A 12,465-nucleotide genomic window follows, 5' to 3' on the forward strand; every position below is an offset into this window, starting at 1 on the left:
CTCTGATCTCGTCCTGCCACCAATCCTGATGACTTTTGTCCTTTTTTATTCAACAATATCTAAAAAAAAAAAAGAGAGAATAGGATAAATAGAAAATATTTAACGAGGTGCTTGGACTAGAGTGTCTGGGGGGATGAGTAAGAAACAAATTCCTTTAATCCTGGGGTGCCTGGGTGGCTCAGTCAGTTAAGCATCTGACTCTGGGTTTCAGTTCAGGTCATGATCTCAGAGTCATGAGAACAAGCCTTGTATCATGCAGTCTGCTTGAGATTCTTTTCCTTCTGCTCCTCCCCTACCTGTGTACATTCTCTCTCTCTCTCTCTCTCTCTTAAATAAATCTTTTTAAAAAAATTCCTTTGATCCTATTTTACATTTAGTATTCCTCCAGGAGAAAAAATAGAGCTTGTGCAGGGAGCTAGAAAAATTCAAATGTCTCCATGAAAAGAATGTTTTATAAAATTAGAACACCTCTAAGGGCTTTTCCTAGGGTTATTAATAAAAAGTCTCCAGGCAAAGTTGGGTACCAGAACTGAAACCCAAGAGGACAGTAAATAGTCATTTGCTCATTTATTCAACAAATGTATATAAAGAGGCTACTGTGTTCTGACTTTCATCTAGGTGTTGGGAATATAGCAAAGAACTGGGCTATTAATACTTTGAGTGTCATATCAAAAGAAAACAAAATCATGATGTATGTAATTAAAGATAGATCTAATATTTTATCTCTGCATGTGTGTACACATGTGCATATGTGTCTGTATGTGTGTGAGAGTGTGTATGCACTTTTCTCTTTCTCAAAATCTTTGGAACCATATCAGTTGTCCTCTAAGCCAGGTGGAATGTTAGCAGTGGAGATGGGTAGATTCAGATTAGCTTTACAGAAGCTCTTCCTAGGGGTTAGCTGAGACTCTTCAGAGATCTAATGGGATCTGAAGGGACCACAGATCTCTTTGCTGTTGCACTTGCATTGGAAGGCAATGCCACAGATATCTTAGCAAAGTAGAGCTGTGTGCCACAAGCCATCACCATCTGCTATAACTAAAAAACATAGTGCACATATAGCTTTTCTTTCCCCTCTTGTCTGTCTCTAACCAGCTTTTCACCTTTTTAAAAAAATTTTTGAAGAATTTTATTTTTTTTATCTGAGAGAGAGAGAGAATGAGCAGGAGGAGGAAGAGAGAGAAGCAGACTCCTCCATGAGCAGGGAGCATAATGTAGGGATCCCAGGACTCTGGGATCAAGACTTGGGCTGAAGGCAGCCACTGCACCATCCAGGTGCTCCAACTTTTCACTTTTTGAACTTTAGTAGTTTGATTCATTAATAAGTTATCTGGCTGATGCTAGACTCAGAGGTTGCTTGCCTCTAGAAATTCCACATCCCATTTCTACTATGAAACCTTACGTGCAATGGATATTCATCAGCTCCATTTCCTCAGCAGGCAGCATGGGGCCCATCCAGCCAGGCAGGTGTCAGGCAATAAAGGGTCACATGTGCTGGGGGAACAGGTGCTGCTTAGATGAGTGCCAGCAGGAGCAGCTTCAGCTGCCTTCGTCTCCAGTGCAACATTAACTGCAAATCACTCCTGCCCAAGTTGCTTGACCTCCCAGGACTTGCCCTCCCTCAAGTGAAGGCATGGCCTACTCTTGGACACTGAAACCACTGCTTCTGCTACAGGCAGTATTTGAGCAAATGTCTCTTTGCCTTGTGCTGCACCTACGTACTCAGGGGGCATGCCTAATGAAGTCAGAAAGCCTTCGGTTTGAGTATGTGGCCAGAGATTGAAGCTTTCTTAACACATTTACATAACTCCATAAGCTATTTCTTTTGAACAATGAGATAATGACCTTTTTGTCTTTGCTATCTCACCCCTGGAGTCCATGTTTTCTTTCTATACACAGTCCTGCTGCCCTCCTTCTTAGTCTTTAGCCTCTCTGTTGTCAGCCACCATGTCCCTGGCAAGCCTGCACAGCAGTGTATTCCAACATACTCCATCTCTTTTGCTTCTCTGATGGCAAATAATGTCCCAGGCTAGGGGCGCCTCTTGGGTTAGGATCCTCCCATGGAATATGATAAGGACTTGCAAGAGGGCACCAAGTAAGTCTGTAGTCACAGAGATATAGAACATTGCTGCTCAAAGGTAAAGACATAGGCCAACATGACTTAAAGAAAGGCTTGCTAGTTATCAACACCACCTAACAGACTTTGCTGGGGAGCTGGGTGAGTGGAGGACACAGCCTGATTCAGCAGGCAAAAACCAATGAGCTTTGTGAACCCAGGCAGGGGAGCCCAGCTAGAGTCAGTTGGACTTGTTTTGAATTCATGCTCTACCACTTTCTAACTACTTCACTTAGAGCCAAGCACTTACTTCTCAGGGAGATGAAGGTCTCCTCTACTCCAAGGGCCAATATCTACTTGATGGGGTGCTATAAATGGGATATATGTGTCAAGTGTGTAGAATAGTGCTACATAATAGGTAACTCAAGGTCCATGATTCAAGACAGATTCAGAAACCTACAAAGAGGAGGCTCTGAGATGCTCATTAGGGACAGAGTCAGAGCAATGACAGTGTTCTCTGAATGAGCGAGCCGAAAAGACAATGATCAAGAACAGCATGATACATGGATCAGGAATTAAACTACCAGGAAAAAAGATGTTGAGGATGTGGAACAGAGGGTACAAGCATCTGAACAACAGCTCAGGCGCCAATTAAGCCAGGTATGGTCAGTTAGTGAAATAATAGTTCATTGCTTTCTTGAGATTCATTACTGTAAATTAATATTTATCGAGCAGCCTCAGCACCTGGCACTCTACTAGCATTTCCTGAGCACTCCTTGCCAAGAGATTCAAAACATCTTCCAGTATGCAAAATTCTCTCTTGCCCTTTCCAGCAGTTATCAGTCAGTCATTTCTTAAGCAATTTGCTAATTATGGAATGTGTACCTGGGGGATCTCGCAGGAACTATGGTTGTTGACTCTCAAATGTGTACCTCTAGCTATGCCTTCTCCCCTGGGCCCCAAATACCTCGCTCCATCCATCTCCTTGACCTCCTCAAGTAGATGTCCCACCCCACCCGTAGCCTAACATTCAAAATAGAACCAAACCCCCTACTCCACTAAGTGGCATCTAACTTCGGAGAACCGGATTCCTCTCTTCCCACCCTCACCCTTTTCTCTAGCGATTGTCAAATTTACCTCCAACTGTATCTTGCACTTGTCTACTTTCTCCTTCTCCATGAATGCCACGTGGTTTGGGTCACGGTCATTTCTTGCCTGGATTATCGCTGTCAGCAGCCTGCTGGCTGATCTCACCGCTTCCACTGCTGGCACTCTCTCTGCAGCTCACCCCCTCCCCCCCAACACACACACCATTCACCAAACAGGAGCCCAAATCATCATTATTGAATATAAATCTAATGGCTTTAACAGCTTCCCATTGCTCTTAAAAATAGAACTTCTTGCTATGCCTTTGAGCCATTATGGGGCTCCTGCACTGGTCACTTCCCTGCCTGTACCATTCTTCTTCTTCTTCTTTTTTTTTTTTTAAATTTTATTTATTTATTCCTGAGAAACAAAGAGAAAGGGAGAGATATAGGCAGACGGAGAAGCAGGCTCCCTGCAGGGAGCCCAATATGGGACTCCATCCGAGGACCCCGGGATCACGCCGAGCCAAAAGCATATGCTCAACCACTGAGCCACCCAGGCATCCCTCTACCATTCTTCTCAGAGTGCACTGCCCTGTAACCCGACCAGCCTCTGCTCCCATTCAACAAATCACGGCTACTATCTTCAGATCTGCCCTTTACTTGGAATTTTCCAATATTCTCTGCATGTCCAGGCCTCAGATCAAAGTTCACCTAATAACAGAAGCCTTCCCTGAACCCCATAAAAATTAGCACTTCATGGCACAGTGCTCTCTTCTGAACACAAAGCTGGCACTAGGTGTTGCTTCTGCAACTACCCATTGCCATTGATGGTCGTTGTTCTCCTTTGGGGAGAGTAAGAGGGAGGAGGACCCAGTCTGAGTGGTTAAAAAAAAAAAAAAAAAAAAAAAAGCACCTCCCAACCGTCAGATCTTCTTTGTCACATCATCCCATTTATTTTGTTTGTAATACGTAATATACTATCTAATATAATTTCTATTGTATTTGTTTGCCTGTCGCTTATACATCTCCCTCCAGGAGAATTCATCCAGAAACTTCATCGATCATAATTGCATGGACTCCTCTAGAATTGAACCCAGTGCCAAGCAGCAGTGGGCAATCAGTAAATATATGGTAAAATGATGAAAAAAAATAGAGAATGCTAACATAAGGAATTTAGAATTCTCAAACGATTACTAATAGCATATCAGATTTACCAAATGCTGTTATTAGGGTAGTGACTTGGACTTTTGGCAGTTAGGGCTCTTACTTAAACACAGGCTAATATTTTTTTCCTGGAAATATTCTAAATTTCTTTTGGCCTTTCTAAAAGGCCAAAATGTCAAGATTTACTTGCATGACTAATTTAAAGTCAAGTTCCACTGGAACTACCTAAAGAGTATACAATAAGTAGAAATTCTTTTGTGACTAAATGATTTGCTGTCATTTGTCTTTTTTGAAATTGCTGGAGTGAATTTCAACTCAAAAAAGTAATTTCAAAAAAAGGGAAATAAAACTACATACCATTATTTCAAATCGTTCTCCCTTTAAGAACCTTCATTTCCTCTCCATCTTCGCTATAGAATACTGTATTTTGGAAGATTTTTTTTTTAAATGCAAAAGTGATTTGTAGAACTGAGGTTTCCAGCTTTCACCTAGGACAGTGGCCTATCTTAAACTGCAATAACACCTTATTTTACTTTCTAGTGAATTGTATTCACTTTTTAAATATCACTTTAAATGTCCCATTTTCTCTAGTTGTTGGTGTCCTTAAGTATCTTCCCATTCCACTTTCTTTTACCTTTATTTGTAAAAACTGTTCTTTTAAGCTTACAAAAGCATTTCACTTTATCATTATGCTTTTAAATTTTTGATTCGCCATACCTGGGTATCCTGCAGTCTTATAGTCTTGTAGCTTGAGGCATTTATCTTGTCTTAGGCATATCTGGAAGATCTTAACAAGCCACATTGATTGACTATGTCATTTCAACTAACTCAGTACATTTCAAATTAGATTTAAAGTAAATTTTACTATTCTACAATCCTCCCCCTTTTCTTATTTTATTCATTGAAAATAAATGTTTTTAAACATATATGCATTGGGGGAACATGATAATTCTACTGATTCAAGACATTTGGACAAGGTATGTCTCTAAAGTAATGAGATTGATTTTGCAAGCCACAAACAAAAATCAATCCCATTACCTTTTAATTGGCTTTATGTGTAGTAATCAGGAGGCTATTTCTTCTCTGGTAAGGAAAATTTCTGTTCTTTTTATCCTAGACTTTCCCCACAGATCTCCTTCTTTTCCCCCTTCATATTGACACAAACTAGAATAAAGGGCTTTTTCCATCATATTTCTCCTCAGCTTTCAGCTCATTCTGTAATGTACTCAGGTTTTTACTTAATGTGATTTCATCCTGAGCTTGACTTGCTTTGGTTGTAGACCTATCATTACCATAGTCAAGGGGGAAAACCTTCCAATAAAACAAATGTCAGAAAAAAAAATTTTAGACAGATGAATTTTATTTTTTTCCAAATATAGAACCGAAAATTTTGCGATTTTTTTTTTTAACGAAAACTCTCTTATTGACAAGTACTACCAAAATATATGGCCCTCCAAAAAAGAAGTCACTCTCTAGAATACTTTGAACTTCTTCTAATGTAATGCAGACCTGGCATGTTTGCAGCTATAAATATTTAGTCATTTCCAAGTGGTGTCATAAGCAGAGGATAAGGGGCTCTTGAGGACAAGCTGTTACAGAATTCAGAGACTCAGGAGCTCTGAGCCAAGGGGACAGGTGGGCTGAACTGGAGAGAGCCACCAAAGAATAGTATATATGCTGAAGCATAAATTGAGGCAAAAGTTGAAGGTTTCTTCTTAAAAGAGTAAGGACAATGAAGGGGGAGATTAAACAGTGATTGATAATAAGTAAAATTTCTTGGGAATCTTCCTTGATCTCTTTAGGTGATTTTTATCTCTGAAAATCAAACTTGAAAATGTATATTCCTTTATATAATTACTTGAGGTGAAATACTACATCGTGTAGTTAGTTGTTTTAGGAAAAAAAGAACAATAGCATCTGGCATTACAGCACATGCTCTCTTACCCTTAGTTAACCCATGACAGCTATAACCCAAAATACATCACTCCCTGATAAGGGGCAGGAGTTGGGTGGTCCAGGCTGCAGCACAGTAGATATGAGGAGGTGCTGACTTTCATAGGGCCAACCTTATATATCCAAACAGGAAGCACATATCTCACCTCCACAGCAGTTGCTATCTAGCTCTAGCGCAGCGCACAGTATGTCTGCTCTGTGACTCAGAGGTCAAGTCCAGCAAAATCTCAGGTGTGGCCAGGTTTATCCAGGAAGGAGAGCCAGGTACAAAGCACTGGGTGCATTAGTGGGGTTTTAAAGATAGGCTTCTTGGTTGCTCACCTGGTTAAACATTAACTGAGAAATAATGCTGATAAAGGTTAAGCCACACTTTGCCTTGGGCAAGGCTTGTCTCTAGAGTAGTAAGGCCTGGCTAACCAAGCAGTGAGAGGTTAAACAGATTTGTAACACTGACTCTACTTTCCGTCAGAAAAATGTGGGTAGTATAATCTCAGAGCATCCCAGTCCAAAGGGACTACCCTAAATGATATTGCCGAATTATTTACCCATCAGTCTTTTCATAGTAATGAGAATTAACACACTTGGAGTGTTTGCTGTGCCCTGAGTGCTGGGTTAGTTTTACACAGGTCATTCCTCATGGGAATTCCAAGAGGAGATAAGACAAGCAGCGCAGGAGCAGCAGAGTCTGAGTTACACCCAGACCAAACCTCTAGCCAGTGGTTCTCAGCTGTGGTCCCAGGACCAGCAGCAACAGCATCCATCTGGGAACTTGTCGGAAATGCAGATTCCCTGGCCTACCCCAGACCTTCTGAATCACAAACCTGAAGATGGGGCCCAGAAATCTGGGTTTTAACCAGATTTAACAGTTTTAACAGTCCTGCAGGTCATCCTGATGCTCACTCAAGTGTGAGAATCATTGTTCTCATTCTGTCTGTTTTTTATGTCCTGCTGCTTTCCCTGTGCTCTAGGATAGAAGAATCAAGATGCTCTGTCCCCTAATGATGCTTCCTGTTTGCCTAGCACTGTGCAAGACTCTACATGGACTTCAAAGTAGATGCCAAGTCACCCCATAGCCTTCTTTTGTTGTCTACACATACTTCCTCCTGGATGTTATTTTCCATCCTTTAAAAATATTTTGCTTTTGCCTTTCTTTGCTATGTCTAGCTTTCCCATACCCAAGAATCTTGCAGAAGCCAAATAACGGATCCTTTTACGAGTGCTTAAGTTAGTACTTAATTGAGCCTAGTTTCCTATACCCACCCCACCCCCTACTCATGTTTGTTCATATTCAGTATATACTATTTTGAACTCCAGCTGTTTTTAGTTGTTTTTCTCTTTTTGTGACTAAAGACAAACTCTTGATTATTCACCCTTGCTTTTAATGGACATTTGCATTAATGAAAATCACCAAATCCATTATCATTATGTCAGGAATACTTTGAATTATATTTCTATATCCCAAGGTGGTAGTCCCTTTACTCAGAGGTCATCTGTGTGCTTCATGAGCATTTCCCAATTCAGGACTGTAGGTGGCTAATTTACTAATAAAAGTCAGTCCGCACTGGTATTCTCCTGGCCTCGCCTCCTTGCCTCAACCTACCACTTCCCTTCTCATCTCCAGGTCAACATTGAGCCATTGGTAATCAATCACCTATGGCTGTGTCCTTTAACAAATCACAGTGTCACTTGACATTAGCTCTAAGTACACTGCATCTCTGTCTTGTCGAACAGAACAGCAATCTTTGCTTCAGCGATGGTATCTCTCTCTTTCTTCCTCCTTATTTACATAGCCAGTGTCATCACCTCATTCACTGTGGAAGGAAATTGAATAGGCTTGGCATAGTTGGACAAAGGCATATTGGTTGCCATCCAGCACCTTGTGTTCTTCTAGGTAATTACACGTCAATTGTTTGAGGAATTGTTCTCAAATTTCCCCAGCTATTTCTACCAAGTCTGTAACTACACTTTTCTAGGTTGTCTTTTTGCTGTTGTTGTGGTCCTCAGGGTTCCATGATTTCTCAAAGACCATGCTTAATGATATTTCCACAATATCTTTCATTTCAGGGATGCAGGTCAGGTCCCTTAGTGCTTTGGGCTTCTCAGTCTGTTTAACGGTATTCTTCAACCATGTTCTGCCTTAGTTCAGCTTGATTTTCAAGTTGGCGCCAGTATCTCATGGATTAAAAATTAATGATTCTCTCTTCCCACTACGGTAAGGGATGGAAGGGCATGAATACAAAGAAATGATTTGACCCGCCATTAAACAAAAAGGCCCTAGAGGCATTGGTAGGCTCTGAATGTTGAGCTAACAATAAGATGTCCTGACACGGATTATAAAGAATGGACTCCAATATTTGTTAGTCTAGCAGAGGCATTGGCAAACTATAGCCTGTCAGCTCTTTTGGTAAATCAAGTTTTGATGGAATACAGCAATGCTCATTACTTGACAAACTGTCTATGGCCACTTTCATGCTCCCATGGCAAGTGGAGTGCTTGAAACAGAGACTGTTTCAACGACAATGGTCCTCAAAGGCTAAAGTATTTGCCATCTACACCTTGCCAGAAATAGTCTGGCAGCCCTTAGTTTTGCACTACAAGTAACTATGAAGAGTGAGTTAATATATGTAAAGTTTCTGACAGTGCCTGGCATTTACATATGGGAATTATTGGTCTTTAATTTCTACCATCTCCCAAGCACTATAACAATGTTAGCAAAAGAGAGGGAATTTTAGAACTGTTATTTGATGAATGAATGGATGAATTTGATCCCAAGCCATTTTCAGAAACATTTTGGCTTTCATGTTTAACACATGTAAATTGATGGACACGGCCAAGGCAGTGACAATAAGCAGGTACTCTTTCACCAGCTTTCTCATGGCCACTTTTTTCTCATCAAGAAATGGTAGCCTGTTAGAAATGGTGGCACACTCCACAAGCAGGAAATTAAAAAGGTATGTAGAATCTGTTGACTCGAGAATGACACCTGAACATGTAAACAAATTTGCTTTCTTTGATTTCAAGAACAAAGCTGGTATTATTCTCCTATGAAAAGTCTATATGTTATTGAATTCTGACTAATGATTTGCACGCTGAAGCATTTGAGGGAAAGAGTGCTATATCTGCAACTTACTATGAAATACATCCCCTAAAAAAGTTGAATTAATGGATGGATAGAAGAATGGATAAATAGGTATATCATAAAGCAATTATAGTGAATATTATAGAATCTAAGTGGTGTATATGAGTGCTTGCTGTAAAAGTCGTTCAGTTTTTTGTGTATGTATGAACATTTTCATAGTAAAAAGTCAAGAAGAAAAAAACAAGGGTTGTTTGTGCAAGAGGAGTAATGGCAGGATGTGCTCTTGCCCAGGGAACAAAGACAATCTCTTGGGTGTACAGCCCTGAACAGCAGGAGAGTGTCTCATGTCAGGGCTGCTGGAAGCACCATAAAGCTAGCTCAAGAATTTTTAACATGGACTATTCATCAGAAAAAGAATTCAAAAGCAAGGACACTTATTAATAAGGCACTTTCACTCTTATTTATTACCGTATTGGGAATTATTTTAGGGGGAGTGCCTCTTTCAGAAATGCTAAATTAGGTAATTTTTAAAAATAATGGAGAACAAGCTTCCAGATTTTATGGCATCGTCACCATATAGAGGAATGAGTACTGGACCAGAAATCAGGGACTGTGTTTCCTAAATCTGCTGTTAGCCCTGGGTAGGACTGTGAGCAAGCTAATTTACCACTCTGAACTGCAGCTTTCTTGTCTATTAGAAGGAGGCAAAGATACATATTCCACATTCCTGTAGGGAGAACAAATGTTAAAAGCATTCTGAAGGCCACAATGATTTCACCAGACAATGAGTTCTCAACTGGGGTGATATTCATGCTAAGGGCCAGGGGGGCACATCAGTTCTTAAGGGGGCACACTCTTCTAATGTGTAAAGCACATAGAACATAAAGATATGTGTAAAGCAGAGATACACATATAGAACATAAAGATAGATATATAGTCTATCTGTAGTATTAAAATTCCATTTGGGGGAAATGATTAGGAAGAAAAAAATGTGTGAAATGGCTCCAAAGAAAGATTATAATGCAAAAAATATTGAGGACATTTCATTAGAAAGTCTTTCATTTCTATCACCTCCCAGGTTGTTTCCACCTTTCTCTTTCTTGGGGTAGATTAATTTTATTCATCAGTTGGAACACATACATTTGAATACTTACACTGAATACTTACATTTAAATATTCCTATTCTAGAAGGAGGAGGGAGGAAAAAAACTGAGGAAAAGAAAGAGAATGATGGGCTTTCTTTGCCTTTTCCAAAGTACATACAGGACCACTTAACCCAAACACTATTAAGCTCCGAAGGAAGGAATTTACTAACAAGAATGAGGAAGTAAATGAATATACTCACCCAATCTTTTTTCCCCCTAGAAATTTAATAGAAGCATTAAGTTTTCCTTGATTTGATTCAATTCTGTTGGTTACTTCAAGCTTTTTGAACCTAAGAGGTATTTGGAGAATTTAAAAAGAGTTCCAAGGAGAATAATGAAGATGAATTAAGGATTGGAAATAAGATCTATTAGAAAAAGTTAAAAGAACAAGAATTATTTAGTGGGAAGAAGAACAAGCAATTAAGTAACACAGAGATGGCTTTTAATAGTGGAAACTTTATCCTATAGAGAACAGTCTCATCTGTACCAAAGACCAAAGGAAGGGGGAAAATGTATTTTGAAGCAAGAAGAGTATGAGATTAGATGTTAACCTAAAGTTTCTATTTATGATTAAGTCTTGCATTTTTATTCTCCTTTATGAGATTTTTTAAAATATGGTGTCGATCTGTAGAAAATATCAGGAGGATGGACAGATGGACCCATCATGTTTGATTCTCCTGCCCTGGTGGGAGGCCGATCAGCCAGTCTGGCCAGTATCACTGACCTCCATGGGATTTGGCTTGATGGGAATAAAGAGCCATTTTATGTGAAGCTGTGGCTTCAGGATGCCAGAGGATGAATACAAAGCTCTAGCCAACAGTGTCAGGGCAGAGTACAGTACACCTAATTGGGTTGTCCACACAAGGAGAGCTCAAGGTAGATGGTGGGGGCCAACACAGGAAGCCAAGAAATGAGTACCAGGGAAGATGTAGCAAGGAAAACTGAGTCAAAATGAGCTGCTAGAAAGATGCTCTGGGCCAGCCAGAGGGATGAGTATGACCCATGGCGAGGCTTTTGAGTATTCTTGGAAGCCTACAGTGGGAGTAGGATCAAAATCCACATAGAATGGGTCAAAATCCACATAGAATGGGTCAAAATCAATATAAAAGTGTTAAGGGGGTGCCTGGATGGCTCAGTTAAGCATTTGCCTTCGGCTCAGGTCATGATCCCAGGGTCCTGGGATCAAGCCCTATGTCTGGCTCCCTGCTCGGTGAGGAGTCTACTTCTCTCTCTCCTCTCCAGCTCGGCTCATGTTCTCTGTTGCTATCTGTCTCTCTCTCAAATAAATTGATAAAACTTTTAAAAAATAGACTTTATATGTATATACATTTATAGACTTTATATGTACATACATATAAACTCTTTCCCTCAAATGCCTTAGCATGCGAATACACACACACACACACACACACACACACACACAAAGTCTTAGGAAGACATTCCAAGCTTCCAGGAAGGTATTCATTCCCTCTGTGTTTTGGAATTGCTGCCCAAATTTGTGCTTCCCAGTACTGATATGTGTGTCAGAATCTCCTGTGGAGCTTGATAAACTTTGTAGCCACTCTGCCTCCAGCCTTGGAGATTGGGATTTAATGGGAATATCATTTAGGATTCTGTTGTGAGCAATAGAAATCAATTCTGGCTAAATTCAGAGAGTGAAAAAAAAGATGGAGGATGGAGGGTAGTTGGAAGGATATGAATAAATTACCTTTATAGAAAGAAAAGCTGAACAAAGAGCTTTGGGAAGGATATGTGAAGCAGGACATCTCCAGGGATCCAGGAAGCAGGAATGATGCACTTCCAGACAACAGTGTGATGGCTAGGGGCCCGAGCTCCAGAATGATAAGGCTTATTTTTCTACTCCGCTTCTCTGTGCCTCAATTCATCCTTTGGAAATGGGTGTAATAGATCTTACCTACTGGATACTCATGAGGATTGAATGGATTAATACATGTAAAGAGAGTGCTTATGACAATGCTT

General features: G+C 40.3%; 1 protein-coding gene and 1 pseudogene across 1 annotated transcript in view; both read left to right on the top strand.

The window, feature by feature from the left end:
• The window catches only part of CHN2 (chimerin 2), a 297,968-nt gene that overhangs the window by 162,587 nt on the left and 122,916 nt on the right, over positions 1-12,465 (top strand). The window lies entirely within an intron of this gene.
• On the top strand, positions 3,903-4,023 carry LOC129503001 (small nucleolar RNA U3; annotated as a pseudogene).

This window comes from Nyctereutes procyonoides, unplaced genomic scaffold (assembly GCF_905146905.1).
Source record: "Nyctereutes procyonoides isolate TBG_1078 unplaced genomic scaffold, NYPRO_anot_genome, whole genome shotgun sequence".
Lineage (NCBI taxonomy): Eukaryota > Metazoa > Chordata > Mammalia > Carnivora > Canidae > Nyctereutes > Nyctereutes procyonoides.